Source organism: Nerophis lumbriciformis, linkage group LG13 (assembly GCF_033978685.3).
Source record: "Nerophis lumbriciformis linkage group LG13, RoL_Nlum_v2.1, whole genome shotgun sequence".
Lineage (NCBI taxonomy): Eukaryota > Metazoa > Chordata > Actinopteri > Syngnathiformes > Syngnathidae > Nerophis > Nerophis lumbriciformis.
The window spans coordinates 7785421-7813001 of record NC_084560.2 but is presented as its reverse complement, the minus strand read 5'-3'; the positions used below and the strand labels follow the sequence as shown (position 1 = coordinate 7813001).

General features: G+C 36.5%; 1 protein-coding gene across 1 annotated transcript in view; it reads left to right on the top strand.

Annotated features, from left to right (window-relative positions):
* chmp2ba (charged multivesicular body protein 2Ba) overlaps positions 1 to 27581 on the top strand; it is a 108088-nt gene that overhangs the window by 16621 nt on the left and 63886 nt on the right. The window lies entirely within an intron of this gene.

Genomic DNA, 27581 nt, shown 5'->3' with positions numbered 1-27581 from the left:
TCCATATATTTTACAGTAAAAAAAATCGGCAGTTCAGTCACCAGAAACGTACATTTTTTAAATTTACAGTAATTTGCTGTAAAAATCACCTTAGATTTTGCCGTAAAATTCTGATGCTAGTTTTTTTTAAATCACTAAATCTGTAGATTTTTTTTAATTTTACAGGCTAACTAGTTGTGTTTGAATTTGAGGCCCCTGCTCTATGGTAAAGTTTACTGTTCACATTTACAGTAATGCACTGTAAAAACGTAGATTTTGTTGTAAAAAAAAGTAGCAGATGAGTCGTTTGAATTTTGCTGTAAAAATTAATAATTGATAGTAATGCACTGGAAAAAAAAAAGTCCATATATTTTACAGTAAAAAAAAAAAGGGCAGCTCAGTCACCAGAATCGTACATTTTTTCAATTTACAGTAATTTGTTGTAAAAATCAGCGTAGATTTTACCGTAAAATTCTGATGCTCGTTTTTTTTTAATCACTAAATCTATATATATATTTTTTATTTTCCAGGCTAACTAGTTGTGTTTGAATTTGAGGCCCCTGCTCTATGGTAAAGTTAACACTTTACATTTACAGTAATGCACTGTAAAAACGTAGATTTTGCTGTAAAAAAGTAGCAGCTCAGTCGCCTGAATTTTGCAGTAAAAATAATTTAGATTGATAGTAATGCACTGAAAAAAAAAAAGTCCATATATTTTACAGTAAAAACTGGTTCTTTTATGTGACTCAGGTCCTGGTTTATGTCGCTGCTGACTGAGTATTCATGTGTTCCCGCAGACGTATTTCAGAGGCGCACACGCCAGGGGAACATGTAGTCTCGTATGTCACGTCCTGTTATGGTCTGGCACACGTTGCAGATCCACGCCTGCTTGAAATTCTCTCACACAGAACACAGAAACGCAAAGGCACACCGGTCACTATATTAGGGACACCATGAAAGCAAATGTATTTGTTGTATTATTTCCAAAATCACAAAATATTAATCAGTCTAATAAAATACTACTGTGTAATATAGTATAGCACCAGGTTCTTAACCTTTTTGACCTAGGGGGCCCAACTTTTCTACTACAGAGGGGCCCGCTCAGAAATGAACTAATCTTACTCTTGGTTTTAATCATATTCAATAACTATATCTCACCTATACTTTAACACGATAAACCTTATCTAATGACATTAAATCATGTGTTAATCACAAATATGAGCACCAAGGCTTAGGTCAGGCTGATTACAAAAAAATATATATATATACTCATCATGTACACCGCAAAGGAACTGATAAATAAATAAATAAAAACATTTAAATAAAATTACACAGTGCTAAAATGAATACGTTCTAAATAAAAACACAATAGATAATAGTTTATGATTCTTAAAATAAACTGTCAATTCAATTAAAATACAGATTCACCACTTCAGTCATCATTTAATAATAATAATAATAGATTTTATTTGTAAAAAGCACTTTACATTGAGTAAACAACCTCAAAGTGCTACAGTGTATTAACAGTTTAAAAAAAATAAAAAAAATAATACAAAATAAATGAAAAATAAAAACTAGAACAGCCAAATAGCTAAAACTAGTATGCATATATATTTTAAAAAAATACAACGCTTTTTTAAAAAGAAGGGTTTTTAAACCTTTTTTAAAAGTATCCACAGTCTGTGGTGCCCTCAGGTGGTCAGGGAGAGCGTTCCACAGACAGGGAGCGGCGGAGCAGAAAGCCCGGTCTCCCATTGTTCGTAGCTTTGTCCTAGGAGGTTGGAGGAGGTTAGCAAACAATGTAGAAATCATAATGTTGTTGGGTTTCTTTTTTACACTTACATGTTGCGGTTAATAGTATTCTATCTCTATTTGTCGTTATTTATACTTTCTGAATACATTCTGTGATAATTTGTTTTAATTTTCAATCTATCTAGGTAAAAAAATAATATCAAAATCAAATTACAGGATGTTATTTATTTAGTTAGCTCATTTTCCTCAACTGGTGCACTGGTTTATTTTTTATTTTTGTACATATGTAGCATCATCTACAAAGATACAAATGATTGCTATTGCGACATCTAGTGGACACTTTTAATAATAATAATAATAATAATAATAATAGATTTTATTTGTAAAAAGCACTTTACATTGAGTAAACAACCTCAAAGTGCTACAGTGTATTATTTTTTTTTTAAATAAAAAAATAATACAAAATAAATACAAATAAAAACTAGAACAGCCAAATAGCTAAAACTAGTATGCATACATCTAAAAAAAAAAAGAAAAAAAAAAGTTTTTTCAAAAAAGAAAGGTTTTTAAACCTTTTTTAAAAGTATCCACAGTCTGTGGTGCCCTCAGGTGGTCAGGGAGAACGTTCCAGAGACTGGGAGCGGTGGAGCATATAGCCCGGTCTCCCATTGTTTGTAGTTTTGTCCTCGGATGTTGGAGGAGGTTAGCAAACAATGACATTCTGAAAATGTAGAAATCATAATGTTGTTGGGTTTGTTTTGTTACTTACATGTTGTTAATAGTATTCTATCTTTATTTTTGTCGTTATTTATACTTTCTGAATAAATTATGTGATCATTTAAGTGTTAATTTTCAATCTATCAAGATAAAAAAATAATATCAAAATCAAATTACAGGATGTTATTTATGTAATTTGCTCATTTTCCTCAACTGGTGCACTGGTTTATTTTATTTTTTGTACATATGTAGCATCATCTACAAAGATACAAATGATTGCTATTGCGACATCTAGTGGACACTTTTAATAATAATAATATTAATAATAAATTTTATTTGTAAAAAAGCACTTTACGTTGAGTAAACAACCTCAAAGTGCTACAGTGTATTAAAAAAAAGAAAGAAAAAGATAATAAAAATAGAAATAAAAAAATAAAAACTAGGACAGCCTAATAGCTAGAACTTGTATGCATATATCTAAAAAAAAAAAGGCTTTTTTAAAAAGAAGTGTTTTTAAGCCTTTTTTAAAAGCATCCACAGTCTGTGGTGTCCTCAGGTAGTCAGGGAGAGCGTTCCACAGACAGGGAGCGGCGGAGCAGAAAGCCCGGTCTCCCATTGTTCGTAGCTTTGTCCTAGGAGGAGGAGGTTGGAGGAGGTAATCATCTACAAAGATACAAATGATTGCTATTGCGACATCTAGTGGACACTTTTAATAACAATAATAATAATAATAATAGATTTTATTGAGTAAACAACCTCAAAGTGCTACAGTGTATTAAAAATAAATAAATAAATAGAAATATAATTTAAAAAAAAAAATAATAAAATCTGGAACAGCCAAATAGCTAGAAATTGTATGCATATATCTAAAAATAAAAAAGGCTTTTTTAGTGGTTAGAGTGTCCGCCCTGAGATCGGTAGGTTGTGAGTTCAAACCCCGGCCGAGTCATACCAAAGACTATAAAAATGGGACCCATTACCTCCCTGCTTGGCACTCAGCATCAAGGGTTGGAATTGGGGGTTAAATCACCAGAAATGATTCCCGGGCGCGGCCACCGCTGCTGCCCACTGCTCCCCTCACCTCCCAGGGGGTAAACAAGGGGATGGGTCAAATGCAGAGGACAAATTTCACCACACCTAGTGTGTGTGTGACAATCATTGGTACTTTAACTTTAACTTTAACTTTAAAAAGAAGTGTTTTTAAGCCTTTTTAAAAAGCATCCACAGTCTGTGGTGCCCTCAGGTGGTCAGGGAGAGCGTTCCACAGACTGGGAGTGGCGGAGCTTAGTCGTCGGAGGTTGGAGGAGGTTAGCCTGTCCGGAGAACAGCGGTTTCTTTCATTTGAAAATGGCGGCTCATTTTTATACTTAGCAAACTCAACTTGACGCTCTTTTATTCCACCATAGTAATGTTGTCTGAGGCTGAGCCAATCAGTGGCCACAATACTAAACAGTGTCATCTAGTGGCCAATATTACTGTAGTGTTTTTAGATTTACCTCATTTGGCTATTTTTATTCTTGAATATGCTCCATTCAGGATAAAAAATAAAAAATAAAAGTAAAAAATTGGTAGTAGAACTACAGGAAAGTGTTTATATTGCTTTGTTTACCTTAGTAACGTATGTTTATTATAATTATCACCTTGCTAGCGGCAATGACACGTGTTTCAATGGCAGACTTTGATTTGAGATACAAGTGTTTTTAGTTGAGAGCTCGGTCACGGAACCAATCAGGGATACTGTACCTTTAAATTGTGTAAATGGTAAATAAAAAGAGAATACAATGATTTGCAAATCCTTTTCAACTTATATTCAATTGAATAGACTGCAAAGACAAGATACTTAATGTTGGAACTGGTAAACTTCGTTATTTTTTGCAAATATTAGCTCATTTGGGATTTGATGCCTGCAACATGTTTTTAAAAAAAAAAGCTGGCACAAGTGGCAAAAAAGACTGAGAAAGTTGAGGAATGCTCATCAAACACTTATTTGGAACATCCCACAGGTGAACAGGCTAATTGGGAACAGGTGGGTGCCATGATTGGGTATAAAAGCAGCTTCCATGAAATGCTCAGTCATTCACAAACAAGGACGGGGCGAGGGTCACCACTTTGTCAACAAATGCCTGAGAAAATTGTTTAAGAACAACATTTCTCAACCAGCTATTGCAAGGAATTTAGGAATTTCACCATCTACGCTCTGTAATATCATCAAAAGGTTCAGAGAATCTGGAGAAATTACTGCACGTAAGCCATGATATTACGGACCTTCGATCCCTCAGGCTGTACTTCATCAAAAATGCGACATCAGTGTGTAAAGGATATCACCACATGGGCTCAGGACCACTCCAGAAAACCACTGTCAGTAACTACGGTTCGTCGCTACATCTGTAGGTGCAAGTTAAAACTCTCCTCTGCAAAACCAAAGCCATTTATCAACAACACCCAGAAACGCTACCGGCTTTGCTGGTCTCGAGCTCATCTAAGATGGACTGATGCAAAGTGTAAAAGTGTTCTGTGGTCTGACGAGTCCACATTTCATATTGTTTTTGGAAACTGTGGACGTCGTGTCCTCCAGACCAAAGAGGAAAAGAACCATCCGGATTGTTCTAGGGTCAAAGTGTAAAAGCCAGCATCTGTGATGGTATGGGGGTGTATTAGCGCCCAAGACATGGGTAACTTACACATCTGTGAAGGCGCCATTAATGCTGAAAGGCACATACAGGTTTTGGAGCAACATATGTCGCCATCCAAGCAACGTTATCATGGACGCCCCTGCTTATTTCAGCAAGACGATGCCAAGCCACGTGTTACAACAGCGTGGCTTCGTAGTAAAAGAGTGCGGGTACTAGACTGGCCTGCCTATAGTCCAGACCTGTCTCCCATTGAAAATGTGTGGCGCAATATAAAGCCTAAAATACCACAACAGAGACCCCGGACTGTTGAACAACTTAAGCTGTACATCAAGCAAGAATGGGAAAGAATTCCACTTCAAAAATGTGTCTCCTCAGTTCCCAAACCTTTACTGAGTGTTGTTAAAAGGAAAGGCCATGTAACACATTGGTGAACATGCCCTTTCCCAACTACTTTGGCACGTGTTGCAGCCATGAAATTCTAAGTTAATTAAAAAACATGCTTAATTGTGAACATGTGAATACGCAATACCAGCATGTGCTCATTGACGAGCCACCAATCAGTATCGGACGATTTTCGTGTAAAAGTACATGAATGTCTTTAATTCTCAGCTCGTTATGTTTGCCCCTGTGACAACTATTTTGCAACGTGTTGCTGCCATTAAACATCGCCCCCTTGTGGAACTGTGCCGTCACTACTCCTCCTGCATACATAACAGTGTTGCTGCCATTAAATTCTAAGTTAATGATTATTTGCAAAAAATAAAAATAAGTTTCTCAGTGTGAACATGAAATATGTTGTCTTTGCAGTCTATTCAATTGAATATAAGTTGAAAAGGATTTGCAAATCATTGTTTTTATTTACCATTTACACAACGTGACAACTTCACTGGTTTTGGGGTTTGTACTTGGTCAGCTGGGATAGGCTCCAGCTCCAACCTGAACCCAACTAGAAGAAAGTCAACCATAGATGTGATTTTAGAGTGCGTTAAAATACTTTTTGTCATAAATGTGTTTTTGCACATTTTTTAAAACTCCACAAAGGTCCCTAAAAAGCAGGATGCGACCTCCACATCTTTTTTATTTTAGGCGTTTAGAGGAGGGAGAGCGCCATGAGCGGATTCAAGTGCCGCAATGGCGTGCTGTGCTTTATGGCCGCGACTCCCACTGACTGTTCACACTTTTCATTTCACACATGATTGTTTCTCTCTCCGGTCGCTGGCTGTGTTTGCGTGCGCTGGTACCCGCTGCGACGGTACACGTTGCCCTGCGGCGCTGCTGAGCGGCAGACAGGAGGATGATCTTCATAGTGCGGCAGTTTCCGTGCCATTAAACTGCGTCTTTGTTCCAGCTTTGAAAGCGGCTCTCGGAATGGGTCGTAATTGTGCAAAACACACGTTTCCTACCTGTTTTTATGTATTTTGTAAAAAGTTTACTACTAAATGCATTCGACCTGCACTTAACCTGCCGTCTCTGCACCCTGGGGTCATGACCAACACTAGTGGGACATGTAACGGTGTGTAGCCCAAACACAATTATGTCCAAGGTACTACTCAATACTATGTTATTATTATTGTGTTGCATTAATGAGCACCGTCACCATAGCAACATCTGAAGAAGTAAGACGTGCTTGCCTAACTACCGGACTAAGAGCTGGCTCTAAAGGCAATGTATGAATATATAATAATTAACAAAACAATACCAGTCTCCTCTCGTTAACGCTATTTTTTATATTTATTCTCCTGGCTGACAGTTATGTACATTTATATCCATTCACAGTGTGGAGCCTACATTTCCGAGTATCGTCAATATCATTATCAAGTAGCGTTATCACTGGAGGATGAGGCTAAACATGTTACACTGAGCGATAGACCGGCTTGAAAGAACTCCAAGAAACGAGTGCCGAGTAAAGTGGAAGAAGTTGAGATGGCAGAAGGTATCGTCAATATCATTATCAAGTAGCGTTATCACTGGAGGATGAGGCTAAACGTGTTACACTGAGCGATAGACCGGCTTGAAAGAACTCCAAGAAACGAGTGCTGGGTAAAGTTGAAGAAGTTGAGATGGAAGAAGGTTTCAGCAGCAAAATGGATTAAATTCATTTTTGTCCTCAAAATTCTACACACAATACCCCGTATTGACAATGTGAAAAGGTTTCATTTAGGAACGTTTTGCAAATGTATTACAACTAAAAAAAATTTTTGAACACGATGCCACAAGCTTGGCACACCTGTTTTTGGGTAGTTTCTCTCATTCATCTATCATCAGCTTGGATGGGAAGGTTTTCATCCAGGATGTCTCTGTACATTGTTGCATTCATCTTTCCCTCTATCCTGACTGGTCTCCCAGTTTCCTGATTGAAAACCATCCCCAGACCATGATGCTGCCACCACCACCATGCTTCACTGTAGGGATGGCGTTGTCCTGGTTTTCCTCCAAACATGACGCCTGGCATCCACGCCAAAGACTCCGGTCTTTGTCTCGTCAGACCAGAGAATTCAGTTTCTCAGGGACAAGCGGTAGAAAATGGATGGATGGATGGTCTGAGAGTCTTTCGGGTGGAAACTTTTGACGAAGAAATGGCTTCTGTCTTGCCACTGATTGGTGGATTGTCCTCCGGGATGTCTCTGTACATTGCTGCGTTCATATTTCCCTCTATCCTGACTGGTCTCCCAGTTTCCTGATTGAAAACCATCCCCAGACCATGATGCTGCCACCACCACCATGCTTCACTGTAGGGATGGCTTTGTCCTGGTTTTCCTCCAAACATGACGCCTGGCATTCGCGCCAAAGACTCCAGTCTTTGTCTCGTCAGACCAGAGAATTCAGTTTCTCAGGGACAAGCGGTAGAAAATGGATGGATGTATGGTCTTAGAGTCTTTCGGGTTTAGAAATAAGGCTGTAACGTAGCAACATGTGCATAAGGCGACGTGCTGTGAACACTTTCTGGATGCACTGTAAATAAAACGGAGGTTTTTCAGAACCCACTATAGGAAAAATACCTCCATTGTTAGCTGCCTTTTGCTAGCGTTTATTTACGAGTTAGAATGGATTGGGATTGTGAATGATTCGTTGTAAAAAAAAAAAAAACTTTCTGGGTGCACGTAAATAAAACGTTGGAGGTTTTTGGATGTTTTTGGATATTTACCCACGTACTCAGTGGCCTAGTGGTTAGAGTGTCCGCCCTGAGATGGGTGGGTCGTGAGTTCAAACCCCGGCCGAGTCGTACCAAAGACTATAAAAATGGGACAAGTTACCTCCCTGCTTGGCACTCAGCATCAAGGGTTGGAATTGGGGGTTAAATCAACAAAAATTATTCCCGGGTGCGGCCACCGCTGCTGCCCACTGCTCCCCTCACCTCCCAGGGGGTGAACAAGGGTGATGGGTCAAATGCAGAGGACACATTTCACCACACCTAGTGTGTGTGTATGACACACGTTTTGTACCTGTTTTCATGTATTTTTTTAAAGTTTACTACTAAATACATTCGACCTGCACTTAACCTGCCGTCTCTGCATCCTGGGGTCATGACCAACACGAGTGTGACATGTAATGGTTTGTAGTACTATTGGTACTTTAACTTAACTTAACATATAGGCAAATCATTCTTAGCTGCCTTTTTCTAGCATTTATTTTTTATTTTTTATTTTATATTTGTATTTATTTACCAGTATTTTATTATTATTATTTTTTAATTGTTATTTATTTTCATTTTCAAATTTCATTTTATTTTATTTTTTATTGTATTTATTTACAAGTATTTTATTATTATTATTATTGTTATTATGATTATATTAGTATTTATTATTAATATTATTACCATTTTTTTTATTTACCAGTATTTAATTTTTTTTATTTTTCATTTTCAAATTTCATTTTATTTTATTATTTTTATTTCACTTTATTTACTTACCAGTATTTTATTATTATTATTATTATTATTATTATTATTATTATTATATTAAAATTTATTATTATTATTATTACCAATTTTTTAATTTACCAGTATTTCATTTTTTTTATTTTTCATTTTCAAATTTCATTTTATTTTATTATTTTTATTTTACTCTATTTACTTACCAGTATTTTATTATTATTATTATTATTATTATTATTATTATTATTATTATATTAGTATTAGTATTATTATTATTATCATTACCAATATTTGTATTTATTTACCAGTATTTTTATTTTATTGTTTCATTTTCATATTTCATTTTTTATTTATTTTTATTTACCAGTATTTTATTATTATTATTATTATTATTATTATTATTATAGTATTTATTATTATTATGATTATTACCAATATTTTTATTTATTTACCAGTATTTTATTTTTATGTATTTTTCATTTTCAAATTTCATTTTATTTAATTTATTTATTTATTTTATTTTATTTTATTTATTTACCAGTATTTTATTATTATTATTATTATTATTATTATTATATTAGTATTTATTATTATTATTATGACCAATATTTTTATTTATTTACCAGTTAGAATGAATTGTGATTGAGATGGTGAATTATTCATTGCACAAAAAAAAGTGTAGTTCTAAAAAAAAAAAAAGTCAGATCAGGCCTACTGAAACCCACTACTACCGACCACGCAGTCTGATAGTTTATACATCAATGATGAAATCTTAACATTGCAACACATGCCAATACGGCCGGGTTAGCTTACTAAAGTGCAATTTTAAATTTTGCGCGAAATATCCTGCTGAAAACGTCTCGGTATGATGACGTCAGCGCGTGACGTCACGGATTGTAGAGGACATTTTGGGACAGCATGGTGGCCAGCTATTAAGTCGTCTGTTTTCATCGCAAAATTCCACAGTATTCTGGACATCTGTGTTGGTGAATCTTTTGCAATTTGTTCAATGAACAATGGAGACGGCAAAGAAGAAAGCTTTAGGTGGGAAGCGGTGTATTGCGGCCGACTTCAGCAACACAAACACAGCCGGTGTTTCATTGTTTACATTCCCGGAAGATGACAGTCAAGCTTTACCATTGGCCTGTGGAGAACTGGGACAACAGAGACTCTTACCAGGAGGACTTTGAGTTGGATGCGCAGACACGGTACCGTGAGTACTCATGCAGCTGCGGCTTCCAAACATTTGATCGCCGTACGTGCGTGCCGCTATGTGCATGTCACGTACGTAACTTTGGGGACTTTGGGGAAATATATGTGCTGTGTGAACTTTGGGGAGGTGAACGGTACTTTGGGCTGTGGGATTGAGTGTGTTGTGCAGGTGTTTGAGTTGTATTGGCGGGTTATATGGACGGGAGAGGGGAGGTGTTTGTTATGCGGGATTAATTTGTGGCATATTAAATATAAGCCTGGTTGTGTTGTGGCTAATAGAGTATATATATATGTCTTGTGTTTATTTACTGTTTCAGTCATTCCCAGCTGAATATCAGGTCCCACCCGCCTCTCACAGCATCTTCCCTATCTGAATCGCTCCCACTGCCCTCTAGTCCTTCACTCTCACTTTCCTCATCCACAAATCTTTCATCCTCGCTCAAATTAATGGGGAAATCGTCGCTATCTCGGTCCGAATCGCTCTCGATTGATTGTAAACAATGTGCGGATGTGAGGAGCTCCACAACCTGTGACGTCACACTACTCGTCTGCTACTTCCGCTACAGGCAAGGCTTTTTTTATCAGCGACCAAGAGTTGCGAACTTAATCGTCGAAGTTCTCTACTAAATCCTTTCAGCAAAAATATGGCAATATCGCGAAATGATCAAGTATGACACATAGAATGGACCTGCTATCCCCGTTTAAATAAGAAAATCGCATTTCAGTAGGCCTTTCACCATGTATGTAAATTGAAAATATGACTTTTGAAATATGCCAACTTGTTATTAACTCGGCGGAGTCGACTGATGCGTACCTGGAGGAGCACTAAATGCTCGGGGGCCACATTTATCACCACCGGGGCCCTGTGATGATGAGCCCATTTAGCGGGGGTCCCGGGAGTCCTCCCGTGATTAGCGGCAAAACATCTTCTCTAATAACCTTAACAAGAACAACGCCTCAGGACCACACGGCAACACACACACACACACACACACACACACACACACACACACACACACACACACACACACACACACACACACATCCTTAGAGATAGAAGAAAGCTGGTGGCTACCCATCTTCTACTCCTCCTCCACAAAGTCACCCCTCTCTCCTTCCCTCCTCTCCTCCAGTCATAACACACACACACACACACACACACACACATTAAATTGAGTGCGTTACGGTTCATGGGTCCCACCTCGGCACCTAAAGGTGCTGTGAGCGTATGGAAGACGACAAGATGAATATGGAAACAGGACAGAGGGGATGTGAATCCTCCTCCGCCTCCAGGGAGGATGAAATATGGAGCGAAGAGCGAGAGGAGCGCCAATTAAATATTACGACGTATTGTGTCTCTTTTGTTCTACTCGCTCGTCAAATAAAATACAAAAAAAAATTATAATATGTATGATTTACACAATCTGGCAGTCCAGCGCGTGAAAATACATCACAAAGAAAATGATACTGCTACATTTTTATGAGTATTATACCGACCTGATTCTGATACCGACCAGAGCTCGGCCGATGCCGATACCGATCACATGTATCAACTGGAATTTTTTCAGTTTAATTTTGGTAAATATTCATATTTAAACTAGTTGCTTAGACCCTTTCATTACATACAAGTGTTTGATCAAAACAAAGTCAATAGTACACAATAACTAGATGAGGCAATTCCTGAAGGAATGTACGAATAGTTTGAATGTTGAAGCATTTGAATTTCCAGGAAAACCGGAATTTGATTTGGAACTTGGGAAAGTGTTAGTTTGAATGTCCAGGATGAGTGGAATGTGTTGATGTCGGAATGGTTAGAATCGGTTGAAAAATGTGGGAATGTGTGAAAAAGGGATAATTAATTTTGAATAGGGAAAATGTCCCTAAAAACTGAGAAAAATCTGGAATTTTTTTCACCACACAATTCCTGAACAGGCTGATTATTTTGAAGTTGGAACGGTTTGAATCGGATAAAAAATGTGGGAGTTGTGGAACTTTGAAAAATGTTTCATTCTTTTCAATGGCAATTTCATGGAAATTTGGGAAAAGAGGGAATTTTTGGGAAAATGCAAAAAAATGTGAATGTTCTGAATGGTCGGTGTTGGAAATTTTCAAATCGGTCGAGAAATGCTGAAGTAGTAACATTTTTAATTGCGAAATGGTATTGCGGAATTCCTGGAATTTCGGGAAAACCGGGAATTTTTCCATTTAAAATAAACACATCGTTTTTGTGTCTTGATTAAGAGGAATGTTTTGACGGTGGAACGGTTGAAGTGGGTTGAAAAATGTGGAAGGAGTAGTCGCCAGAATAAAGGGTGAAAAAGAATTTTTTTAAACGGGAATTCCTGGAATTTTTTGGAACTTGAAAAAATTATAGTTTGAATTTCCAGGATGAGTGGAATGTGTTGATGTTGGAATGGTTTGAATCGGTTGAAGAATGTAGGAATGTGTGAAAAAGGGATAATTCATTTCGAATGGGGAAAATGTCCCTAAAAACTGAGACTTGTAGAAAATCTGGAATTTTTTTTACCACACAATTCCTGAACAGGCGGAATATTTTGAAGTTGGAACGGTTTGAATCGGATAAAAAATGTGGGAATTGTGGAACTTTGAAAAATGTTTCATTCTTTTCAATGGCAATTTCATGGAAATTTGGGGAAAGAGGGCATTTTTGGGAAAATGCAAAAAAATGTGAATGTTCTGAATGGTTGGTGTTGGAAATTTTCAAATCGGCCGAGAAATGCTGAAGTAGTAACATTTTTAATTGAGAAATGGTATTGCGGAATTCCTGTAATTTGGGAAAACCGGGAATTTTTCCATTTAAAATAAACACATCGTTTTTGTGTCCTGATTAAGAGGAATGTTTTGACGGTGGAACGGTTGAAGTGGGTTGAAAAATGTGGAAAGAGTAATCGCCAGAATAAAGGGTGAAAAAGAGTTTTAAAAAACGGGAATTCCTGTAATTTTTTGGAACTTAAAAAAAATATATAGTTTGAATTTCCAGGATGAGTGGAATGTGTTGATGTCGGAATGGTTTGAATCGGTTGAAAAATGTGGGAATGTGTGAAAAAGGGATAATTAATTTTGAATGGGGAAAATGTCCCTAAAAACTGAGATTGTAGAAAATCTGGAATTTTTTTTACCACACAATTCCTGAACAGGCTGAATATTTTGAAGTTGCAACGGTTTGAATCGGATAAAAATTGTGGGAGTTGTGAAACTTTGAAAATTGTTTCATTCTTTTCAATGGCAATTTCATGGAAATTTGGGAAAAGCGGGAATTTTTGGGGAATTGCAAAAAAATGTGAATGTTCTGAAAGGTCGGTGTTGGACATTTTCAAATCGGTCGAGAAATGCTGAAGTAGTAACATTTTTAATTGAGAAATGGTATTGTGGAATTCCTGGAATTTCGGGAAAACCGGGAATTTTTCCATTTAAAATAAACACATCGTTTTTGTGTCCTGATTAAGAGGAATGTTTTGACGGTGGAACGGTTGAAGTGGGTTGAAAAATGTGGAAGGAGTAGTCGCCAGAATAAAAGGTGAAAAATAATTTTTAAAAACGGGAATTCCTGGAATTTTTTGGAACTTGAAAAAATTATAGTTTGAATTTCCAGGATGAGTGGAATGTGTTGATGTCGGAATGGTTTGAATCGGTTGAAAAACGTGGGAATGTGTGAAAAAGGGATAATTCATTTCGAATGGGGAAAATGTCCCTAAAAACTGAGACTTGTAGAAAATCTGGAATTTTTTTTTACCACACAATTCCTGAACAGGCTGAATATTTTGAAGTTGGAACGGTTTGAATTGGATAAAAAAATGTGGGAATTGTGGAACTTTGAAAAATGTTTCATTCTTTTCAATGGCAATTTCATGGAAATTTGGGAAAAGAGAGAATTTTTGGGAAAATGCAAAAAAATGTGAATGTTCTAAATGGTTGGTGTTGGAAATTTTCAAATCGGTCGAGAAATGCTGAAGTAGTAACATTTTTAATTGAGAAATGGTATTGCGGAATTCCTGGAATTTCGGGAAAACCGGGAATTTTTCCATTTAAAATAAACACATCGTTTTTGTGTCCTGATTAAGAGGAATGTTTTGACGGTGGAACGGTTGAAGTGGGTTGAAAAATGTGGAAGGAGTAGTCGCCAGAATAAAGGGTGAAAAAGAATTTTAAAAAACGGGAATTCCTGGAATTTTTTGGAACTTGAAAAAAATATAGTTTGAATTTCCAGGATGAGTGGAATGTGTTGATGTCGGAATGGTTTGAATCGGTTGAAAAACGTGGGAATGTGTGAAAAAGGGATAATTCATTTCGAATGGGGAAAATGTTCCTAAAAACTGAGAAAAATCTGGAATTTTTTTTACCACACAATTTCTGAACAGGCTGAATATTTTGAAGTTGGAACGGTTTGAATCGGATAAAAAATGTGGGAGTTGTGGAACTTTGAAAAATGTTTCATTCTTTTCAATGGCAATTTCATGGAAATTTGGGAAAAGAGGGAATTTTTGGGAAAATGCAAAAAAATGTGAATGTTCTGAATGGTTGGCATTGGAAATTTTCAAATCGGTCGAGAAATGCTGAAGTAGTAACATTTTTAATTGCAAAATGGTATTGCGGAATTCCTGGAATTTCGGGAAAACCGGGAATTGTTCCATTTAAAATAAACACATCGTTTTTGTGTCCTGATTAAGAGGAATGTTTTGACGGTGGAACGGTTGAAGTGGGTTGAAAAATGTGGAAGGAGTAGTCGCCAGAATAAAGGGTGAAAAGGAGTTTTAAAAAATGGGAATTCCTGGAATTTTTTGGAACTTGAAAAAAATTATAGTTTGAATTTCCAGGATGAGTGGAATGTGTTGATGTCGGAATGGTTTGAATCGGTTGAAGAATGTGAGAATGTGTGAAAAAGGGATAATTAATTTTGAATGGGGAAAATGTCCCTAAAAACTGAGACTTGTCGGAAATCTGAAATTTTTTTACCACACAATTCCTGAACAGGCTGAATATTTTGAAGTTGGAACGGTTTGAATCGGATAAAAGTTGTGGGAGTTGTGGAACTTTGAAATATGTTTCATTCTTTTCAATGGCAATTTCATGGAAATTTGGGAAAAGAGGAAATTTTGGGGAAAATGCAAAAAAATGTGAATGTTCTGAATGGTTGGTGTTGGAAATTTTCAAATCGGCCGAGAAATGCTGAAGTAGTAACATTTTTAATTGAGAAATAGTATTACGAAATTCCTGGAATTTCGGGAAAACCGGGAATTTTTCCATTTAAAATAAACATCGTTTTTGTGTCCTGATTAAGAGGAATGTTTTGACGGTGGAACGGTTGAAGTGGGTTGAAAAATTTGGAAGGAGTAGTCGCCAGAATAAAGGGTGAAAAAGAATTTTTAAAAACGGGAATTCCTGGAATTTTTTGGAACTTGAAAAAATTATAGTTTGAATTTCCAGGATGAGTGGAATGTGTTGATGTCGGAATGGTTTGAATCGGTTGAAAAACGTGGGAATGTGTGAAAAAGGGATAATTCATTTCGAATGGGGAAAATGTCCCTAAAAACTGAGACTTGTAGAAAATCTGGAATTTTTTTTACCACACAATTCCTGAACAGGCTGAATATTTTGAAGTTGCAACGGTTTGAATCGGATAAAAATTGTGGGAGTTGTGAAACTTTGAAAATTGTTTCATTCTTTTCAATGGCAATTTCATGGAAATTTGGGAAAAGCGGGAATTTTTGGGGAATTGCAAAAAAATGTGAATGTTCTGAAAGGTCGGTGTTGGACATTTTCAAATCGGTCGAGAAATGCTGAAGTAGTAACATTTTTAATTGAGAAATGGTATTGTGGAATTCCTGGAATTTCGGGAAAACCGGGAATTTTTCCATTTAAAATAAACACATCGTTTTTGTGTCCTGATTAAGAGGAATGTTTTGACGGTGGAACGGTTGAAGTGGGTTGAAAAATGTGGAAGGAGTAGTCGCCAGAATAAAAGGTGAAAAATAATTTTTAAAAACGGGAATTCCTGGAATTTTTTGGAACTTGAAAAAATTATAGTTTGAATTTCCAGGATGAGTGGAATGTGTTGATGTCGGAATGGTTTGAATCGGTTGAAAAACGTGGGAATGTGTGAAAAAGGGATAATTCATTTCGAATGGGGAAAATGTCCCTAAAAACTGAGACTTGTAGAAAATCTGGAATTTTTTTTTACCACACAATTCCTGAACAGGCTGAATATTTTGAAGTTGGAACGGTTTGAATTGGATAAAAAAATGTGGGAATTGTGGAACTTTGAAAAATGTTTCATTCTTTTCAATGGCAATTTCATGGAAATTTGGGAAAAGAGAGAATTTTTGGGAAAATGCAAAAAAATGTGAATGTTCTAAATGGTTGGTGTTGGAAATTTTCAAATCGGTCGAGAAATGCTGAAGTAGTAACATTTTTAATTGAGAAATGGTATTGCGGAATTCCTGGAATTTCGGGAAAACCGGGAATTTTTCCATTTAAAATAAACACATCGTTTTTGTGTCCTGATTAAGAGGAATGTTTTGACGGTGGAACGGTTGAAGTGGGTTGAAAAATGTGGAAGGAGTAGTCGCCAGAATAAAAGGTGAAAAATAATTTTTAAAAACGGGAATTCCTGGAATTTTTTGGAACTTGAAAAAATTATAGTTTGAATTTCCAGGATGAGTGGAATGTGTTGATGTCGGAATGGTTTGAATTGGTTGAAAAACGTGGGAATGTGTGAAAAAGGGATAATTCATTTCGAATGGGGAAAATGTCCCTAAAAACTGAGATTGTAGAAAATCTGGAATTTTTTTTTACCACACAATTCCTGAACAGGCTGAATATTTTGAAGTTGGAACGGTTTGAATTGGATAAAAAATGTGGGAATTGTGGAACTTTGAAAAATGTTTCATTCTTTTCAATGGCAATTTCATGGAAATTTGGGAAAAGAGAGAATTTTTGGGAAAATGCAAAAAAATGTGAATGTTCTAAATGGTTGGTGTTGGAAATTTTCAAATTGGTCGAGAAATGCTGAAGTAGTAACATTTTTAATTGAGAAATGGTATTGCGGAATTCCTGGAATTTCGGGAAAACCGGGAATTTTTCCATTTAAAATAAACACATCGTTTTTGTGTCCTGATTAAGAGGAATGTTTTGACGGTGGAACGGTTGAAGTGGGTTGAAAAATGTGGAAGGAGTAGTCGCCAGAATAAAGGGTGAAAAAGAATTTTTAAAAACGGGAATTCCTGGAATTTTTTGGAACTTGAAAAAATTATAGTTTGAATTTCCAGGATGAGTGGAATGTGTTGATGTCGGAATGGTTTGAATCGGTTGAAAAACGTGGGAATGTGTGAAAAAGGGATAATTCATTTCGAATGGGGAAAATGTCCCTAAAAACTGAGCCTTGTAGAAAATCTGGATTTTTTTTTTTACCACACAATTCCTGAACAGGCTGAATATTTTGAAGTTGGAACGATTTGAATTGGATAACAAATGTGGGAATTGTGGAACTTTGAAAAATGTTTCATTCTTTTCAATGGCAATTTCATGGAAATTTGGGAAAAGAGGGAATTTTTGGGAAAATGCAAAAAAATGTGAATGTTCTGAATGGTCGGTGTTGGAAATTTTCAAATCGGTCGAGAAATGCTGAAGTAGTAACATTTTTAATTGAGAAATGGTATTGTGGAATTCCTGGAATTTCGGGAAAACCGGGAATTTTTCCATTTAAAATAAACACATCGTTTTTGTGTCCTGATTAAGAGGAATGTTTTGACGGTGGAACGGTTGAAGTGGGTTGAAAAATGTGGAAGGAGTAGTCGCCAGAATAAAAGGTGAAAAATAATTTTTAAAAACGGGAATTCCTGGAATTTTTTGGAACTTGAAAAAATTATAGTTTGAATTTCCAGGATGAGTGGAATGTGTTGATGTCGGAATGGTTTGAATCGGTTGAAAAACGTGGGAATGTGTGAAAAAGGGATAATTCATTTCGAATGGGGAAAATGTCCCTAAAAACTGAGATTGTAGAAAATCTGGAATTTTTTTTTACCACACAATTCCTGAACAGGCTGAATATTTTGAAGTTGGAACGGTTTGAATTGGATAAAAAATGTGGGAATTGTGGAACTTTGAAAAATGTTTCATTCTTTTCAATGGCAATTTCATGGAAATTTGGGAAAAGAGGGAATTTTTGGGAAAATGCAAAAAAATGTGAATGTTCTAAATGGTTGGTGTTGGAAATTTTCAAATCGGTCGAGAAATGCTGAAGTAGTAACATTTTTAATTGAGAAATGGTATTGCGGAATTCCTGGAATTTCGGGAAAACCGGGAATTTTTCCATTTAAAAATAAACACATCGTTTTTGTGTCCTGATTAAGAGGAATGTTTTGACGGTGGAACGGTTGAAGTGGGTTGAAAAATGTGGAAGGAGTAGTCGCCAGAATAAAGGGTGAAAAAGAATTTTTAAAAACGGGAATTCCTGGAATTTTTTGGAACTTGAAAAAATTATAGTTTGAATTTCCAGGATGAGTGGAATGTGTTGATGTCGGAATGGTTTGAATCGATTGAAAAATGTGGGAATGTATGAAAAAGGGATAATTAATTTTGAATGGGGAAAATGTCCCTAAAAACTGAGAAAAATCTGGAAATGTTTTTACCACACAATTCCTGAACAGGCTGAATATTTTAAAGTTGGAACGGTTTGAATCGGATAAAAATTGTGGGAGTTGTGGAACTTTGAAAAATGTTTCATTCTTTTCAATGGCAATTTCATGGAAATTTGGGAAAAGAGGGAATTTTTGGGAAAATGCAAAAAAATGTGAATGTTCTGAAAGGTTGGTGTTGGAAATTTTCAAATCGGTCGAGAAATGCTGAAGTAGTAACATTTTTAATTGCAAAATGGTATTGCGGAATTCCTGGAATTTCGGGAACACCGGGAATTTTTCCATTTAAAATAAACACATCGTTTTTGTGTCCTGATTAAGAGGAATGTTTTGACGGTGGAACGGTTGAAGTGGGTTGAACAATGTGGAAGGAGTAGTCGCCAGAATAAAGGGTGAAAAATAATTTTAAAAAACGGGAATTCCTGGAATTTTTTGGAACTTGAAAAAATTATAGTTTGAATTTCCAGGATGAGTGGAATGTGTTGATGTTGGACTGGTTTGAATCGGTTGAAGAATGTGGGAATGTGTGAAAAAAGGATAATTCATTTCGAATGGGGAAAATGTCCCTAAAAACTGAGATTGTAGAAAATCTGGAATTTTTTTTACCACACAATTCCTGAACAGACTGATTATTTTGAAGTTGGAACGGTTTGAATCGGATAAAAAATGTGGGAGTTGTGGAACTTTGAAAAATGTTTCATTCTTTTCAATGGCAATTTCATGGAAATTTGGGAAAAGAGGGAATTTTTGGGAAAATGCAAAAAAATGTGAATGTTCTGAATGGTTGGTGTTGGAAATTTTCAAATCGGTCGAGAAATGCTGAAGTAGTAACATTTTTAATTGAGAAATGGTATTGCGGAATTCCTGGAATTTCGGGAAAACCGGGAATTTTTCCATTTAAAATAAACACATCGTTTTTGTGTCCTGATTAAGAGGAATGTTTTGACGGTGGAACGGTTGAAGTGGGTTGAAAAATGTGGAAAGAGTAGTCGCCAGAATAAAGGGTGAAAAATAATTTTTAAAAACGGGAATTCCTGGAATTTTTGGGAACTTGAAAAAATTATAGTTTGAATTTCCAGGATGAGTGGAATGTGTTGATGTCGGAATGGTTTGAATTGGTTGAAAAACGTGGGAATGTGTGAAAAAGGGATAATTCATTTCGAATGGGGAAAATGTCCCTAAAAACTGAGATTGTAGAAAATCTGGAATTTTTTTTTACCACACAATTCCTGAACAGGCTGAATATTTTGAAGTTGGAACGGTTTGAATTGGATAAAAAATGTGGGAATTGTGGAACTTTGAAAAATGTTTCATTCTTTTCAATGGCAATTTCATGGAAATTTGGGAAAAGAGAGAATTTTTGGGAAAATGCAAAAAAATGTGAATGTTCTAAATGGTTGGTGTTGGAAATTTTCAAATCGGTCGAGAAATGCTGAAGTAGTAACATTTTTAATTGAGAAATGGTATTGCGGAATTCCTGGAATTTCGGGAAAACCGGGAATTTTTCCATTTAAAATAAACACATCGTTTTTGTGTCCTGATTAAGAGGAATGTTTTGACGGTGGAACGGTTGAAGTGGGTTGAAAAATGTGGAAGGAGTAGTCGCCAGAATAAAGGGTGAAAAAGAATTTTTAAAAACGGGAATTCCTGGAATTTTTTGGAACTTGAAAAAATTATAGTTTGAATTTCCAGGATGAGTGGAATGTGTTGATGTCGGAATGGTTTGAATCGGTTGAAAAACGTGGGAATGTGTGAAAAAGGGATAATTCATTTCGAATGGGGAAAATGTCCCTAAAAACTGAGCCTTGTGGAAAATCTGGATTTTTTTTTTTACCACACAATTCCTGAACAGGCTGAATATTTTGAAGTTGGAACGATTTGAATTGGATAACAAATGTGGGAATTGTGGAACTTTGAAAAATGTTTCATTCTTTTCAATGGCAATTTCATGGAAATTTGGGAAAAGAGGGAATTTTTGGGAAAATGCAAAAAAATGTGAATGTTCTGAATGGTCGGTGTTGGAAATTTTCAAATCGGTCGAGAAATGCTGAAGTAGTAACATTTTTAATTGAGAAATGGTATTGTGGAATTCCTGGAATTTCGGGAAAACCGGGAATTTTTCCATTTAAAATAAACACATCGTTTTTGTGTCCTGATTAAGAGGAATGTTTTGACGGTGGAACGGTTGAAGTGGGTTGAAAAATGTGGAAGGAGTAGTCGCGAGAATAAAAGGTGAAAAATAATTTTTAAAAACGGGAATTCCTGGAATTTTTTGGAACTTGAAAAAATTATAGTTTGAATTTCCAGGATGAGTGGAATGTGTTGATGTCGGAATGGTTTGAATCGGTTGAAAAACGTGGGAATGTGTGAAAAAGGGATAATTCATTTCGAATGGGGAAAATGTCCCTAAAAACTGAGATTGTAGAAAATCTGGAATTTTTTTTTACCACACAATTCCTGAACAGGCTGAATATTTTGAAGTTGGAACGGTTTGAATTGGATAAAAAATGTGGGAATTGTGGAACTTTGAAAAATGTTTCATTCTTTTCAATGGCAATTTCATGGAAATTTGGGAAAAGAGGGAATTTTTGGGAAAATGCAAAAAAATGTGAATGTTCTAAATGGTTGGTGTTGGAAATTTTCAAATCGGTCGAGAAATGCTGAAGTAGTAACATTTTTAATTGAGAAATGGTATTGCGGAATTCCTGGAATTTCGGGAAAACCGGGAATTTTTCCATTTAAAAATAAACACATCGTTTTTGTGTCCTGATTAAGAGGAATGTTTTGACGGTGGAACGGTTGAAGTGGGTTGAAAAATGTGGAAGGAGTAGTCGCCAGAATAAAGGGTGAAAAAGAATTTTTAAAAACGGGAATTCCTGGAATTTTTTGGAACTTGAAAAAATTATAGTTTGAATTTCCAGGATGAGTGGAATGTGTTGATGTCGGAATGGTTTGAATCGGTTGAAAAATGTGGGAATGTATGAAAAAGGGATAATTAATTTTGAATGGGGAAAATGTCCCTAAAAACTGAGAAAAATCTGGAAATGTTTTTACCACACAATTCCTGAACAGGCTGAATATTTTAAAGTTGGAACGGTTTGAATCGGATAAAAATTGTGGGAGTTGTGGAACTTTGAAAAATGTTTCATTCTTTTCAATGGCAATTTCATGGAAATTTGGGAAAAGAGGGAATTTTTGGGAAAATGCAAAAAAATGTGAATGTTCTGAAAGGTTGGTGTTGGAAATTTTCAAATCGGTCGAGAAATGCTGAAGTAGTAACATTTTTAATTGCAAAATGGTATTGCGGAATTCCTGGAATTTCGGGAAAACCGGGAATTTTTCCATTTAAAATAAACACATCGTTTTTGTGTCCTGATTAAGAGGAATGTTTTGACGGTGGAACGGTTGAAGTGGGTTGAACAATGTGGAAGGAGTAGTCGCCAGAATAAAGGGTGAAAAATAATTTTAAAAAACGGGAATTCCTGGAATTTTTTGGAACTTGAAAAAATTATAGTTTGAATTTCCAGGATGAGTGGAATGTGTTGATGTTGGACTGGTTTGAATCGGTTGAAGAATGTGGGAATGTGTGAAAAAAGGATAATTCATTTCGAATGGGGAAAATGTCCCTAAAAACTGAGATTGTAGAAAATCTGGAATTTTTTTTACCACACAATTCCTGAACAGACTGATTATTTTGAAGTTGGAACGGTTTGAATCGGATAAAAAATGTGGGAGTTGTGGAACTTTGAAAAATGTTTCATTCTTTTCAATGGCAATTTCATGGAAATTTGGGAAAAGAGGGAATTTTTGGGAAAATGCAAAAAAATGTGAATGTTCTGAATGGTTGGTGTTGGAAATTTTCAAATCGGTCGAGAAATGCTGAAGTAGTAACATTTTTAATTGAGAAATGGTATTGCGGAATTCCTGGAATTTCGGGAAAACCGGGAATTTTTCCATTTAAAATAAACACATCGTTTTTGTGTCCTGATTAAGAGGAATGTTTTGACGGTGGAACGGTTGAAGTGGGTTGAAAAATGTGGAAAGAGTAGTCGCCAGAATAAAGGGTGAAAAATAATTTTTAAAAACGGGAATTCCTGGAATTTTTGGGAACTTGAAAAAATTATAGTTTGAATTTCCAGGATGAGTAGAATGTGTTGATGTTGGAATGGTTTGAATCGGTTGAAGAATGTGGGAATGTGTGAAAAAGGGATAATTCATTTCGAATGGGGAAAATGTCCCTAAAAACTGAGACTTGTAGAAAATCTGGAATTTTTTTTACCACACAATTCCTGAACAGGCGGAATATTTTGAAGTTGGAACGGTTTGAATCAGATAAAAAATGTGGGGGTTGTGGAACTTTGAAAAATGTTTCATTCTTTTCAATGGCAATTTCATGGAAATTTGGGGAAAGAGGGCATTTTTGGGAAAATGCAAAAAAATGTGAATGTTCTGAATGGTTGGTGTTGGACATTTTCAAATCGGCCGAGAAATGCTGAAGTAGTAACATTTTTAATTGAGAAATAGTATTACGGAATTCCTGGAATTTCGGGAAAACCGGGAATTTTTCTATTAAAAAAAATACTTTGTTTTTTTGTCTTGATTAAGAGGAATGTTTTGACGTTGGAACGGTTGAAGTGGGTTGAAATATGTGGAAGGAGTAATCGACAGAAAAAAGGGTGAAAATAGAGTTTTAAAAAAGGGGAATTCCTGGAATGTTTTTGAACTTGAAATTGTTTTAGATTGAATGAGTGGACTATGTTGAAAGTGGGATGGTTTGAATCGGTTGAAAAATGTGGGAATGGTGGAATAAAAATAAAAAAAAGGCTAATTTTGAATGGGTAAAAAATGTCCCGGAAAACCTGGAATTCTGGGAAATCTGTGAATTTGGGGAATTTTGTCAAGGGAAATCCCGCCATTCCCAAATAGGCTGAACAGCTTGAAGTTGGAACGCTTTGAATCGGGGGGGAAATGTGGAAGGTGGAGCGCACCAAAATCTGGAGAAGAAGAAGAAGAAGGAGAAGGAGAAGGAGAAGGAGAATAATAATAATAATAATAAGAAGAAGAAGACACAGAAGGAGAAAAAGAAGAAGGAGAATAACAAGAAGAAGAAGAAGTCAAAGAAGAAGAATAAGAAGAAGAAAAAGAAGGAGAAGGAGAAGAAGAAGAAGAAGTCTACCAAGGAGAAGGAGAAGAAGGAGAAGAAGAAGAAGAAGTCAAAGAAGAAGAAGAAGACACAGAAGAAGAAGGAGAAGAAGAAGAAGAAGTCAAAGAAGAAGAAGACACAGAAGAAGAAGAAGAAGAAGAAGAAGACAAAGAAGGGGAAGGAGAAGAAGAAGACTAAGAAGGAGACGAAGAAGAAGAAGACAAAGAAGGAGAAGAAGAAGAAGACGACTAAGAAGGAGAAGAAGGAGAAGAAGAAGACAAAGAAGGAGAAGAAGAAGAAGAAGAAGAAGACAAAGAAGTGGAAGGAGAAGAAGAAGAAGAAGAAGAAGAAGAAGACTAAGGAGGAGAAGGAGAAGAAGAAGAAGAAGGAGAAAGAGGAGAAGAAGAAGGAGAAGAAGAAGAAGACAAAGAAGGAGAAGAAGAAGACTAAGAAGGAGAAGAAGAAGAAGAAGAAGACAAAGAAGTGGAAGGAGGAGAAGAAGAAGAAGACTAAGAAGGAGGAGAAGGAGAAGAAGAAGGAGAAATAGGAGAAGAAGAAGACAAAGAAGGAGAAGAAGGAGAAGAAGGAGAAGAAGACAAAGAAGGGGAAGGAGAAGAAGAAGACTAAGAAGGAGACGAAGAAGAAGAAGACAAAGAAGGAGAAGAGAAGAAGAAGAAGACAAAGAAGGAGAAGAAGAAGAAGACGACTAAGAAGGAGAAGAAGAAGACAAAGAAGGAGAAGAAGACTAAGAAGGAGAAGAAGGAGAAGAAGAAGAAGAAGAAGAAGAAGTCACAGAAGAAGAAGAAGAAGAAGAAGAAGAAGTCACAGAAGAAGAAGAAGAAGAAGAAGAAGAAATAGATGAATGTTGGTGTAGAAAACATGTGTGAATGTTTTGGAGCATTCACACAACTAAACAAAAGCAAACAACTATGATTTAATGCTCTTTTGAAAACTTTGCTTTTTGCTCTTAATGTCCAAGGAATAATTCCGTGACATTGTGAACGTTTAATAACAAAAACAAAAGATGATTTTGAGAAAATACAAATATCAATGTGATCACTCTGGTATCGCTCATAAACTGATACCACCCTTATATCAATTTATGGATCGATCTGATGGTCCCCTTACGTGTCGTGGACCGACAGTGACAGTACACACCATTAGTTGTTGTTGTTAGCTTGGAAGAGCGGCTCCACACTGTGTATGGAAACATAACGAGCTGAGAATTAAAGACATTCATGTACTTTTACACGAAAATCGTCCGATACTGATTGGTGGCTCGTCAATGAGCACATGCTGGTATTGCGTATTCACATGTTCACAATTAAGCATGTTTTTTTTAATTAACTTAGAATTTCTTGGCTGCAACACGTGCCAAAGTAGTTGGGAAAGGGCATGTTCACCACTGTGTTACATGGCCTTTCCTTTTAACAACACTCAGTAAACGTTTGGGAACTGAGGAGACACATTTTTGAAGCTTCTCAGGTGGAATTCTTTCCCATTCTTGCTTGATGTACAGCTTAAGTTGTTCAACAGTCCGGGGGTCTCCGTTGTGCTATTTTAGGCTTCATAATGCGCCACACATTTTCAATGGGAGACAGGTCTGGACTACAGGCAGGCCAGTCTAGTACCTGCACTCTTTTACTATGAAGCCACGTTGATGTAACACGTGGCTTGGCATTGTCTTGCTGAAATAAGCAGGGGCATCCATGGTAACGTTGCTTGGATGGCAACATATGTGGTCCAAAACCTGTATGTACCTTTCAGCATTAATGGCGCCTTCACAGATGTGTAAGTTACCCATGTCTTGGGCACTAATACACCCCCATACCATCACACATGCTGGCTTTTACACTTTGCGCCTATAACAATCCGGATGGTTCTTTTCCTCTTTGGTCCGGAGGACACGACGTCCACAGTTTCCAAAAAACAATTTGAAATGTGGACTCGTCAGACCACAGAACACTGTTCCACTTTGTATCAGTCCATCTTAGATGAGCTCAGGCCCAGCGAAGCCGACGGCGTTTCTGGGTGTTGTTGATAAACGGTTTTCGCCTTGCATAGGAGAGTTTTAACTTGCACTTACAGATGTAGCGACCAACTGTCGTTACTGACAGTGGGTTTCTGAAGTGTTCCTGAGCCCATGTGGTGATATCCTTTGCACACTGATGTCGCTTGTTGATGCAGTACAGCCTGAGGGATGGAAGGTCACGGGCTTAGCTGCTTACGTGCAGTAATGTCTCCAGATTCTCTGAACCCTTTGATGATATTACGGAGCGTAGATGGTGAAATCCCTAAATTCCTTGCAATAGCTGGTTGAGAAAGGTTTTTCTTAAACTGTTCAACAAATTCCTCACGCATTTGTTGACAAAGTGGTGACCCTCGCCCCATCCTTGTTTGTGAATGACTGAGCGTTTCATGGAATCTACTTTTATACCCAACCATGGCACCCACCTGTTCCCAATTTGCCTGTTCACCTGTGGAATGTTCCAAATAAGTGTTTGATGAGCATTCCTCAACTTTATCAGTTTTTATTGCCACCTTTCCCAACTTCTTTGGCACGTGTTGCTGGCATCAAATTCTAAAGTTAATGATTATTTGCAAAAAAAAAATGTTTATCAGTTTGAACATCAAATATGTTGTCTTTGTAGCATATTCAACTGAATATGGGTTGAAAATGATTTGCAAATCCCGTTTATATTTACATCTAACACAATTTCCCAACTCATATGGAAACGGGGTTTGTAAATATATATATATATATATATATATATATGTCTTAATAAGGTTATCCAAAAAATAGTGCTCGATACCGTAGTAGAGCGCAATATATGTATGTGTGGGAAAAAAAATCACAAGACTATTTCATCTCTACAGGCCTGTTTCATGAGGGGGGGTACCCTCAATCATCAGGAGATTTTAATGGGAGCATTCGCATACCATGGTTTATATAGGGCACAGAGTGGGTGGGTACAGGCTGGCCTAGGGGCGTGGTGATTGGCTCATGTGTTACCTAGGAGGTGTTTCCGTCTATGGCGGCATGCTGTTACAATTTTGCTGCGCTTGTTGAGGGATGACAGGTCTGGACGGTAAATAATAAACAGTTTCTCTTTCAAGCATAGGTTGCATCTTTTATTACCACTATTGTAAGGTGTGCTGGATGCAAGAATTTGCCATGTTATTGAATATACGACAAATCATCTCAAACCACAACAAAACAATTGCAAATGAGCCGTCGGCCCCCAGACAGAGCGACTCCAAAACCAACAAAGACTGTAACTGTCGAAAGAAACCTGATTGCCCTCTCAACGGGGGGTGCTTACAAACATCAGTTGTCTACCAATCTAAGGTAATACGCAAGGACATTAACACATCCGACACATATGTAGGATTAACCGAGGGAGAATTCAAAACCAGATGGAACAATCACAAGGCTTCTTTCAGGAACAAAAACTTGCGAAATACCACAGAACTCAGCAAACACATTTGGGACCTCAAAGACAATAATGTTGAATATTCAATAACATGGCAAATTCTTGCATCCAGCACACCTTACAATAGTGGTAATAAAAGATGCAACCTATGCTTGAAAGAGAAACTGTTTATTATTTACCGTC